Here is a 12,799-nt window from a genome sequence, read left to right as displayed (position 1 = left end):
TGCCTGATGGTTCCCAGTGACTCAATCTGTGCCCCTCTGATGAGGAAGCCACACAAGTGAAGCTGTGCTCTTGTCCCTTAATCCCATCAGTTGAGGCAGGCCTTACAGGATGTCAGCTTCCCTGTTGTGGGGATGTCAACTTCATTCACTGGGTCAAGATGGTGTCTGCAAGATTTCCCTATGCACTTCCCATTGCAAACACTTGTAAGTATTAGAAGGATCTCAGGTAAACATTTTCTCCTCAAACTTTATTCACATATATAATGTCTCTGTAGAATTTTGTGCTTCTATTTCATTCTCCAGGTTATAGTCCACCACTGACTTTTTTTTCCTGGTATTTGAATCGTTCCCTATTGGCTGGGGAGCTTTTCCTTGGCCATTGACATGTCTCTAGCATTCTACATGCACCGTCGTACTGTGAGCTTGCTTCATATCATTTCCATCCCAGCTCTGACATCAGCTGTTTCTCCATGGATCGTCTGTTAGTTTAGGATAATGGTTTCCAGAAAGTGAGATGTGTATATCGCTCCTAAGGAATCACTGCTCTCAGGCCTTCTTAGCAGCGGACATGTCGATCTACTGAGAGAAAGGCACGTGCTCTTGAACTTACATCTAGGTTTTAGAGGTGAAGATCAATGTTCTTATCCGTGTCTCTGTTTCCCATCCAACAAGCCTCAGGGTTCATTTGAGTTCCTTTTGGCTGCAAGAAGCTGAATCCCCATTTTCTTTCATCTATTTACTTATTTGAGCAGTTTCTCTGTGCTGTAAACCACTTTCTACCCACTGCCTTTCCCTCTCTGCCATGTGTGACCTAGTGGAGCCCAGGCTCTTCCTTCCTTGGTGAGGAGCCTGGCTTGTGAAGACAGCCACCCACCCTTCTTCTAGAAGCATGCAGCTTCTGGTTGCATATTCAGTTACCCTACTCATGTCAACTTCTGGGTGTAGTGTGAAGGGTTCAAACACGAGTTGAAGGTATTTTTGTCTATGCAACTGCATATATAATTGTGTCAGTAACATTTAATGAAAGACTTATTTCTCCCATGAACCTGTCTTGGTATCTTGGCAAAAAAATCAGTTGAGGCTCTAGGTGTGAGTCTGTTTCTGGACTCTCTCTCCCTTGAGATGTTTGTTTGTCCTCATGCCAATACTGGCCTGCCTTGGCTGCAAGAAACCAGTTAAAATCTCCGTAGCACTTTTTAAGGGTTCTTTTTGACCATTCTAGATTCTTTGATTTTTGGTATCATATGAGAATGAATTTTTACATCTATAAAATAAACTCTTGGAATTTCAGTTAATACATCAAGCTGAGGAGTGCCATCAGAAATGCTGACTCCTTCTAGCTTATGAAAAAGCCCATTCCTCCTGTTACTTAGATCGCTTTAATTTCTCACAGGGATACTCGGCAGTTCAAGGACAGAGATTCTGCAGGCATTGTGTTCCACTTAAAAATGCTTGATGGCTTTGATACTATTATAAATGGAATTGGTTTTTTTACATTTCCATTTACTTTGCTTAATTGATTTTGCATCTCTATTATTAGATACATACATTGAAAATAATTATGTCTTCCCATTTAACTGATCCTTTTGTCAGTAGCAAAAAGTGTTATTACCTAGCTATGGCAATACTCTGTCTTGAAGTTTATATTAATTAACAAATGTTAAACATAAACTAATGTTTATAGATTATAAGCTATTTGCTATCATTGCTTGTTCTGACATTAATAAAATTTATGAAGATGTTATAGATATGTGAGATAAATCATTATGATGAGGGAGTGGGAACTATGATTGACACAAAATCTTTACTTTTTAAAATTTATGTGTATGTTTGCATGTCTATGTGTGTTTGCCCTTGTGCATAAGAGCCTGTGGAGGCCAGAAGGAGTTTTGAGCCTCCCCAAGTGAGTGCTAGGAACTGAACTCAGGGCCTCTGTACGAGCAGCAAACATTCTTAATCCCTGAGCCATTGTTCCAGCCCATAAAAACATTTCATGCTTCCTGTTCTTAATGATACATCTGTTTTCATAATTTTACATTTAATGTACTTATATCACTATATTTAAACTAGATTTCCCTTTTCTAGTCTATGCTGACAAGAGACAAGATCTTGCTATTCGGCCCACATTGGCCTTTAACTCAGGATCTGTTTACCTCTGCCTCCAGGGTGCTGGGATTAGAGACATAGACCACAGTTCCTGGCTTCAATCTCTTCCTTTTTGAGAGTTTGTTTACGTGTCACACAGTTAGTGGCATCACCTTTATTTTGTCATTTGTTCTTTCTTGATTTTCTCTTAATCCTTTCCTTTGTACTAATTAAATATTTGAGAACATTTAAACGCCTCTACTGGGTTAGAGGTAATGTGTGTGTGTGTGTGTGTGTGTGTGTGTGTGTGTGTGTGTGTGTGTTAGTATGTACTCAGCACATCATTAGATATGCCCAGTTTTTTTTTCTATCAGGGAAGCAGAACATATTAACATCACAAAGACTCCACTGAGAGACTTAGTAATATTGGCAGGAAAAACCATGAGGTCTTTACCTTGGATGTGAGGAGATTCATGGTTCCTTCTCCGACCAAATACCCTAGTGAGGTAACGTGAAATGAAAGGTTGATTTCAGTTCATGGTTTCCTAGGTTTCAATCTGTTGTCACCTGACTCCACTGTTTCTGGGCTCACACACAGTGAAACAGAGCATCAATCTAGGGAACATGTGCAGAGGGTAAAGGACTCACATCATAGAGGACAGGAGGCAGACAACAAGAGAGAATGGAGTTCAGGACATAGAGAATAAGACAGAATGGAGTTCAGGACACGATACTGTCCCCATGGACATGCACATCCAGTACCCTACTAGAGCCAGGCTATCCATCCTGAAGTTTACACACCTCCCCAAATAGTGTGTCTAGCTGGAGACTAAGCTTTTAATACACAAGCCTTTTGCAGGGACAGCTCATATCCAAACTGTAACAGCCCCACCTAAAGGCCTATGCAGCACTTACAACTAAGGAACTGTCCAGGGCTAAAAGGGGTGCAGAAACAATCTGCCACAGTGCATGCAAGGAAAGTAGAATGTCCCTGAACTGATTTTTCAGCAATCTTCCCCCTGACTCTTCTCTGAACCCAGAAGAAAAGAGGAGAGGGATGGAGGGAAGGAGGAATGGGAGAGGGAGGGAGGGAGGAAGGGAGAGGAAGGAAGAGGAGAGAAAAAAGAAAAAAGAAGAGACATTCTCTGCTTGGTTCTCAGTAGCCATGAAGTCACTTGGCATTTTATGCTAGGGAGCACTCCCTCAGAGCTGCAGAGAGAGCTATGGCATTGGGAAGAGGAGGAGAAGACGGAGAGGGATGGGATGCGATGCTGGGTCAGTCTAAGAGCTACCAGGGTGAGAGCTGGACTCTCTAGACCCATTTTGCTGCTGTATCCCTGAGCAGCATGACATAATCATGATCCTAACAGCCAGTGTTGTCCTCCCTGATCTTTCAGGGGTCACAGGTAGGTGAAACATGTAGCCCACAGTAGCGCCTCTTCCTTTCATGGATGGAGTCCACCCAGTTTTCATCCTTACTGTCAGAAAGGCATCCCTCACGATGACTAGAAGTTATTAAGAAGAGTTACAAGTCCAGGTCCTAATAAAGATCTTGGGCTGGTGATATATGGCAGTAGAGTTGCTTGCTGAGACTGAACCAGGCCCTGGGTTCTATCCTCAGTACTGCCAAAAGAAAAGTCTTGGCAAATAGACCAGTGACCTAAGGAAAGGATAGGCTGGAAGCCATTAGAACAGGAGGCGACCAGTTCAGATCGAGGCCTGACTGCCTCTTAGGCTTTGGAAATGAGGCATCCCCTAAAATGCTTATGAAGAACCATCGGAGCTGATAGGCTTGGGGAAGTGACTGGATCATGAGGGTTCTGACTAACCAGTGGGTTCTCCTATTGGTGGACTCAAATTTGGAACTCTTGGAACACGATGGAAACTGTAGGAGGTGAGACTCAGCTGGAGGGAGCAGCTTACTGGGAGCATGCCCCTGCAGGAAATACCTTCCCCACGGCCCTTCCCACCCCCTGCTTCCTGCCCACCACAAGATGAGCAGATGCTTTTTTCTCCACTGTGTCTATCCGTTACACTATTCTTACCACAGGCCTGAGAGCAACGGAGCCAGCCAGCCATGAACCCAAACTTCTCAAACTATGAGCCAAGACAATTCTTTGTTCCTTCTAAATTGCTTCTCTCCGGTGTTTGTCAGATAGCCAAAAGTCTGAGCAGCATCTGCCTGTGCTCAATGGACAACAAGGATAGTGATCCAATGCCAGGTGACCCCCACACCCCCTGAGCTCCCTTTCCTGAAGGGAGAAGTTAAAAAGGCTATAAAAAGGCAATGAGGATCTTCATAAAGTTCAACAGAGACAATATGATTCAACCATTGCAACGATCTCCTGTGTCCTTCTGTTACTAGGCTACTGACCATCTAGCACCCAGATCTTCTGTATTTCCCATTGCTTTATTCCTTTATGGAATAGTTCCTTAACACCATCTTCTAGTTCACCAACTCTAGGACAGGGACTGGCTTAGTTCAGGCTCCTCTGAAGGCAGAGCCTAGCATCAAGGTGCTCATCTTCAGTGGTATCAGGGAGCAGGAGGGATGGAGCAAGGTGGGTGGGGTAGAGAGAAAGACAACAGTCTGTCCTGGCACTGGCCATTGCTACCGACAAAGGGTCCAACCCCACAGGGGACCCATTGGGAAACTTAGAATTGTCTCGGGCTGTTGGTCCCACTGCCATTCCAATAACAAGGATTCTGCAGGAATTCTACTGGTTACAGACTATAGTCGGACATTTTTTGGACCACCATTTCCCAAATAATGACACAGAGACTTCTTATTAAGTATGAAAGCTTGGCCTTAGCTTAGGCTTGTTCCCAACTAGCTCTGAAAACTTAAATTAACCTGTTTATATTAGTCTACGTTCTGCTATGTGGCTCCTTACCTCTCCTCAGTACCCCATGTCCGACTTCCTCCATGGTTGTCTTCCCATCTCAGATCCTTTCCCAGAGTTCCTTTCCCTGCCCAGAAATCCCGCCTATCCTCTCCTGCCTAGCTATTGGTTCAGTTCTTTATTAAACCAATCAGAAGGCACCTTAGGCAGGTGAAGTAAAACAGAGACACATCTTTACGTAGTGTACAAAAAGATTATCCCAACAACAGACCAAGTTAAACTAAACTTGGCCTAAGTCTTTATATAAGGAGCTACAATCTAACTCAACAAATAAACAAATGGAAAACCTAACAACTGAGGAACTGGTCTTTATAAGGAATAGTTGGACCCCAACCATCCACAGCCACAAGTGTCAGCCAGTCACAGGTGGCGAACTGTTCAAACTACAGATAAAGCAAACAGCTCTGACCAATCCAACTGTCTTTGTACCTGCTTCCGTTTTCTGTGTGTCATTTCCTTTTCTCTTGCTATAAATGTAATCTGCAAATGTGTTGAGTTGGAACATTCTGTTGTGCGGGCAGATTTTAGAGTTGCAAATAAAACCCAATTAAGACTGCAAAACTGGATTTGTTGTGATTGTCTCTCTAATAGGGTTTTTCTGAGGCTGTCATTTCCCTAATACTTGCTACATGCTCCCATGTAGGTAGGTGGCATTCTCAGGCAAAAACGAGAGTGCAGTATGCACTCCAGTAGCTCTAGAGGGATAATTCCTGGACCTGTCTATTACAGCTGCCCTGAAGTCAGGGTGCCAAGGGAGTGAGGTCTGGAGACCCACAAATGTTTGCTTAGCCCCTGAGACTACAAGTCTGCTCTACCCCCAGGAAACCCTGATCCCCAGAGAGACCCTTCCTGGCAAAAAATTCTGAAGTTCCTCTTCAGGAGCCCCCCTCTCCCGACTGCAATGGAAACCTCCAGGGAGCAGAGGCTGGAAACCCGGTCAAGGGCCCTTTCTTACTACTCAGCAGCCCCTAGATGCCTCTGGACACTGTGCCATGCACCCATGTCCAGAAGAGACCGATGATCGTGCCTTTCCACCATGTCGGAACACACTGAATAATAAAAATCCCACCAGCACTATCAGTTTGTTAGCTGCAGCTTGTCAGTTAATCTTGATTTTGCTTGGTAGCTGGCTGTTGGCAATCACAGGTTCGTTTATTTCAGGTACTAATATTAACTCTCAGATCACATACTGTACTTAACACAATTTCAGCACACACTTGCAGGTGACAGGGTGGCTAAGAAGGGGATAAAGGGCTGCAGAGTTGAGAAGCTGTCCTGAAGTTGGAGGCAAAGGGTTGACACAGGCTTAAGAAAGAGTCTTTTGGGGACAAGGTAGGAATTTATTATTATTATTATTGTTATTATTGTTATTATTATTTTATATATTTTTTCTATTATTAGCTTGATACAGTACAAATTCTTATCCTAATAGTGAAATGTTTCACTGAGGCTTGCCCAGTGATTGAGTAAAACCAAAACTTAATATAAGCCACAGTCATCCTAGCGTCCCCCCTGCTGTGTAGCCTCCCTGGTTCTGTGGGTTGCAGTCTGATTTTTCTTTGCTTTATAACTACTATCCACTTGTGAGTGAGTACATACTATGGTTGTCCTTCTGGGTTTGGGACAAGGTAGGAAGTCTTAGATTCATATGCAGGTGTCATATGTGGGTCGGGGTACAGGCCACTTTGATGGTCAGTTTGATATTCACTGGCTGTCACACTGGGAGAAACTATGCTGAAACTGGAACTTGGGGACAAAGGCAGGGGTCCTTTTCTGGGACAGTCTTCCTGGAAGAGGCTCATGGCAAATGCCTGGGTGACTAGTCAGTCTGCTTGTCAAATCTCAGCCTTGGGGTGCTCCTCAGCGAGGGCGGGGTTACATCTGTGTGACTGATAAGCCCATGTATCTGGCGTTTCTGACTTGGCATATTTACAGGTATCATCATTTATTCGTACAGATAATGATCAGTTTGTGCCTCCTGGTGTGCTGGCAGATGGTAGTTGTTTATGTAAACAAAGTGCAGTCTTTCTTTTGTGGTACTTAGGCTCGAAATGGAGTAACTTGGGTGGAAGCCCTTGCTTTACAAAATGGGATAATTATTCAATGCAACACAGAGTAACCCAGAGCAGGCCTAGCTTGGCCTCACAGGCCTGCAGTATTAGGCTGTAGCAGCCTACTTTCTCAGTTGTGACTGGCTAGGGAATGATTTGCCCAAGGTAGCACATGGAGGAGAAAGGGTACAAAGTGAAATGCTTTTCCAGCCCCAGAGGCCTAGGTCTCAGTCTCTCCAGGTCAGTCAGCAGCCGGTTCTGAAGCCTCCAACTGGTTCACGTCTCTCCACTCTCCTGGCTACAGCAGCACTGTTTTCCCTTTGCATGCTGACCTGGGGCTGCACCTGCTCATGTCACTGCCCTGCAGAAAACCTTGGATTGGGTTCTGCTTATCAGCGGTCCCTCAGGCCAACTCCACAGAGCCACAGGTGGAGTGGCCTCTACTTGGGCAGTGTTTACATCAGGCATTTTAGCTTCCATTAAAGGGTACCCTCTTACCTCCTTCCTGCCTTGGCTGGACTTTCCAGAAAGAACACCTAAACTAGGCAAAGAGTATTTGTGGTCCCCAAACTTGAAGAGACTAACTTTGGGCTCAGTGCCAAACAATAAGTCCAAAACCCAGTTGAAGAAATTCTACTTAGAGTGAACTGAATGAAGAGGGCCATAGTTACTCTACCCTGTTCTCAGGGCAAGCTCTCGGATCTATGTGCTTGCCTGTACCATTTTGACGTGGGAATTATTTTACATAAATACTTGGCTCAATTCCACTGGGTGTTGTAGGAAGTTGTCAGAAATAGCCTTAAGCCTCCACCTTTGTATTTATAGTTAGGATGCCGCTGAAGACAGGGCTTAGTACACTGCAAGTTATTTGTTGAAAAGAATCCACCTGAGATTTTTCTCTCAAATCTGCTCACTAGGAAGGCCATTGCTCCTCATAAACAATGGATTTGCCAGGCATTATTTTAATTTAAAGACACCTCACACCACGGTTTGTCTTTTCTTTGCAATGGTTGCTAGGAAACTCAGGGTGAAAGTTGAACTATATAGAATTTTTCAAAATGGAGCTGGTGAACAAATTTTGTCTACAGTTTCATCTCTTTTCCTTTCTTTTCTTCCCTTTGATGTTATGTTTCCTCAGTTTTCACCTTTTGTTCATTTAGTGAATCTACCTTACAATCTTTGGAAAACAAGGCCGGGTTGAATTAGCGATGAAGAGGAATAGTAACAACAGTTTTGGGGAACGAAGTTTAATGCGTGGGGCTCTGAAGAGTTGTGGCTGATTTGGGGCTTTGGGGTCACAGGTGTCAGAGAGGGGAGGAGCCAGGCCTGGTGGCATCCTGGGATCTAGAACTCGAGAGGCAGAAGCAGGAAAAATTGTCAAAAGTTCTAGTCTACTGTATCAGTTAGTGCTCTCCAGAGTCACAGCACTTATGAGATCTCTCTCTCTCTCTCTCTCTCTCTCTCTCTCTCTCTCTCTCTCTCTCTCCCCTCTCTCTTTCTCTCTCTGGAATTTATTGGAATGACTTACAAGCTTCAGTCCAACAATGGCTAGCTGTGAATGGAAAGCCCAAGAATCCGGAAGACGCAGGCTCCAGTCCCAGTGAAGGATGGATGTGCTGACGGGAGGGTGGGGGTAGGGTGGGGGAAGCAGGCAAAGAACGAAGCCTTCCTTCTTCCATGTCCTTACACAGGCTTCCGGCAGAAGGTGAGGCCCAGATTAAAGGTGTGTCATCCTGCCGCAAGATCAGGAGCAAAGGCGTATTGTCTTCCTGCCTCAAGACTGGGATCACAAGTGTGTCCCCCATTTCTGGATTGTAGCTCATTCCAGATAAAGTCAAGTTGGCAACCAAGAATAGTCATCACAGAGCAGTCTAGACTACAGGGTGAGACCCTGTTTCAGAAAAAGAAGCCAGTCTCCCCCTGTCCGAGACAGAAATCAAACCAAAGAAGAAGAAGGCTGAAGTAGTCCTGGGTGCGGAAGAAGTGTCTGGGATTAGGGTGTGTGGTGAGAAAGGTGCTGAGGACCCATTCTTAGGACATGTTTAACAGCAGATGGAGGGACAGAATCAGCAGAGGAGATGGCAAAGGCCTGCAGAAAGGCTTGAGGAAAGCCCAAGGCAAGGTGGTCCACAAAGCAATAGAATACAGTACTCTCTTCCTTCAAGTTACTTTTAAAAGCCTTCGTGTTTCTGTTCTGTTCTTCATAAAACCAACCAGAGGGATTTCACATTTGAAAGGCTCAACCAAGCACAGCTTACTCAGGGTGTGACAATCTTCTGACCGCCCCCCTCCCCTCCAATAAGTCAATGTTAGGCTATCCACAGCAATAGGCTTTTCTCTTCCCCCACGTTCCCATCAGCCTTGATGTCAGTATTGTGTGCAGCCCGGGTGAGGCAAGTCTTCCAGCACGTTCAGGCTGAGAGTGTGCCCTGGACCACAGGTGTATTATGATCAACCCACGTGAGTCTATTAAGTGGGTAACAGAATTTATTAAGATATAAATTGAGGAAATACACTCACGATTACAGAATGGAGTAAACAGCAGAAGTTGTCTTCTGTTCTGAACAGGAGTGAATCCACCTCACAGGCAGGAGCAGGAAGAAAGGGCTTGTGACCCTTCTCCAACTCCTTATAAGGGGTCACGTACAACGGCAGGAAGCACCGCCTCTTTTGGGACATAAAGTCCAAGGTCATGGACGGAGCAAATACCACTACACAGGTGGATGACCTTCCAATGAGAGACGTCCCAGTGCTCTCAAAGCATCGGATGCCCAAAGTGACACCACTGTCCACTTAGCATCTCTGGAACAGCAGGGAGGCAGACAGAGTTTCTGCAGGGAGACACCTGGACTCTTAATTTAGTCTGCTTACTCTCCCTGCCTCACTTAGCAATCAAACTCCGAGAAGCAAGACGTTCCTTTAGCGGCCAGAGAGAAGGTGGGCTCTCGTGCTGATGGGCAATCACTTCAGAGGGCTCTAGAAGGAGCAGAGGCAGCAGCTGTGTTAGAGCAGGGGCTTTGTGGCGTGGATTCTGAGTATCTCATCTTGCTGAGCATCTAGAAAGCGGCTCCGGACTCCCTCGTGAAACACTAACAAGCAAATTTCTGGAGAAACCAGACGCAGCACACCCCAGCTTGTCGCCCCACCCCCATCCCCATCTCTTGCACATGCGCACTCGCTTCATGCTGCCGAAGGTGGGGACTGTGCAGGGAAATGGCCGCCAGGAGACAGAAGGAACGGGGAACATCACAAAGCAAAGCGAAAAAACCAGACCCATTCCAACCTTCTAATAATGCCATTTTCTTTTCAAACTGTAGATAAACTGAGGCTCAGAATACTGAAATGACTTCTCAGGAGCCACCCAGGGGTTTGTGACAGGTCTAACTAAGTTCTGGGGTTTACTATTGAACTCTTCTTTCTCGGGGTAGTGGTGGGGGAGCAGAAGCCTTAAATGTCAGTTGCTTACATATATTTTTGTATCACTAGCCTTAGCTTTCCCTTGGTAAGGAACAACTGACATCACTTATCAGCTCACAGCAGCCTTCCTGCCCCTCCCCAGCACGCGACTTTCATCTCCTTTCTCCCACTCTTCTCTGAGTGGCTTTCATTGTCTCGTTTTCACCGTCACACTGAAAACATCCTGTAGTCCCTTTGAACCCATTCCATGACCCCGTAGAGTTCTGTGACTTGGCCCAGGAACAGTCAAACAGAAACAATGCCCCCAAACACGGCTTGTGCAGCGCTGGTCAGGCTGGGCTGGGGGTCCAGCTGAGGGCCAGGGTCGCAGCTGCAAGGCTTCACCCTCAAAGGCTGACCCTGTAGAAACAGCTCAGGAAGACCCGAAAACTAGATGCCACGAGCCTTGGATAAGTGGCAAGATCTCTGGAATTTTTTCCCCTTTATTGGTAATGAGAAAAAATGAGGCGGAAGATCCTCTTCCAGGGCAGTCAGTCATTTTTATGATCGGAATCAGGACTATTACCGCATCTTTTGACTCTCTCATGCCGATTGTTCCAGTAATGGATAACTAACCCTACTGAAGAAAACAGAAACAGAGGGGATGGAATATGAGTATATTCTTTTAGGCTTTATGTTTCAGCTCATGTTAGAAGTATTGCTCCTTGAGAAAAGAGAGTACGTTTATTGTTGTATTTCTAGTGTCCCCAAGAGTGCTCGGACATCATAGGCACACAGTAATTACTACATGAATGAATTAATGAATGAAATGAACCTGAATACCCAAGATATCTAACCTCTGCTGTTACTGTCTTGAGATAGGGTCTCACATGTAGCTCATCCTGGCCTTGAACTTTTGATTCTCTTGTAAATTTGTCCGCCGGTGTTGAGAGTACATACATACACCATCATGCCTCGCTTCCAGTATTTCTTGTCTTATAATTTAAAGCTATAATAAATGAAAACTACTTTCGCTCTTGTGCATGTTCTAGAGTCCTACGATACTCCATGATACAACTCTCTCAACCCAATTTTAATAGGTCCTGAGGTCTTTTTGACATATCCTATACTTGCTATAATTTGAGCCTGTCTTAATTTATACAAAAATAATTTGAAGCATAAAGAAAAGCCTCATATGAGATGTGAACTGACAATTCACAAGGAAAATGTGAAAATTAGCCTTACTCCTGGGAAATAACACTTACTAACATTCATTTATCTTACTGCAAAAGGAATTTAAATTGAACCATTTCTCACCAATGAGGCTAGAAAAACTCTAAAATCTGACCACATATTTATTGGTGCTGCTATGATACAAGAAGAACGCGCCCCAGATTATTGGCAGAAACGAAAAATACATAATTTAGAGAAGTTTTTGCAAAATTTAGAGATATTTTATAAGCATTTACCATCTGATCCAGAAATCACACCAGATGTTTGTCGTTAAGGGATCTAGATTCAGTTAAGGGATCTAGATTCAGTTAAGGGATCTAGATTCAGAGACATAGCTGCAAAAATAGGGTCAAGACAAATGCACGAAGTACTGTTATGGCATTGTGTGTAGCAGCAAAGGACTAACAAAGCCTGAGTCAACAGAATCCGACTTCCAAAAGCAGTAGCCTAAAAGGGTCAGCCAGTTACCCAAATGACAAGTTATTTTAACAATGAAATGATGTCTAGAGTACAGTGACAGAATTCAAAAACTGGCTGCTCTTCCAGTTACAGTTCACACAACGAAGTCAAGTCAGCAGTAGAAAATGACAAACAGGACGGAACCTAAGAGCCAGATGCACATTTCCAGGTATCCTCTCCGAGCACGGTCACCGAATTTTCCAGACAATAATGGGTGGCAATATGCATGAAGAATGGTTACCACAGGTTTGGTGTCAGCTTTTTCTTTTCTTTTTTTTTTTTTTGGTTTTTCGAGACAGGGTTTCTCTGTGTAGCTTTGCGCCTTTCCTGGAACTCACTTGGTAGCCCAGGCTGGCCTCGAACTCACAGAGATCCGCCTGGCTCTGCCTCCCGAGTGCTGGGATTAAAGGCATGCGCCACCAACCGCCCAGCCATTCTTTTGTTTTTTATTGGTCACGTAGGCATGACCTTCGCTCTATAGGTCAACCAACACCAAGTGTGCTCTAGACTCCTACCATATAGACTACTACTACTAGCATAGACTACCCAGAATGGTCCAAGATTCCACATAAAGGACTTACTTCCTGGCAAGATACCTCTAAGACTTAGAGGTATCTCCCAAGAGTTGGTCAAGGGTAAGAATTTTCTTTGAAATGTGCAGGGTTTGGAAAC

The sequence above is a fragment of the Peromyscus eremicus genome, chromosome 15, assembly GCF_949786415.1.
Source record: "Peromyscus eremicus chromosome 15, PerEre_H2_v1, whole genome shotgun sequence".
NCBI classification, from domain to species: Eukaryota; Metazoa; Chordata; class Mammalia; order Rodentia; family Cricetidae; genus Peromyscus; species Peromyscus eremicus.
This window is presented reverse-complemented; position numbering follows the sequence as displayed.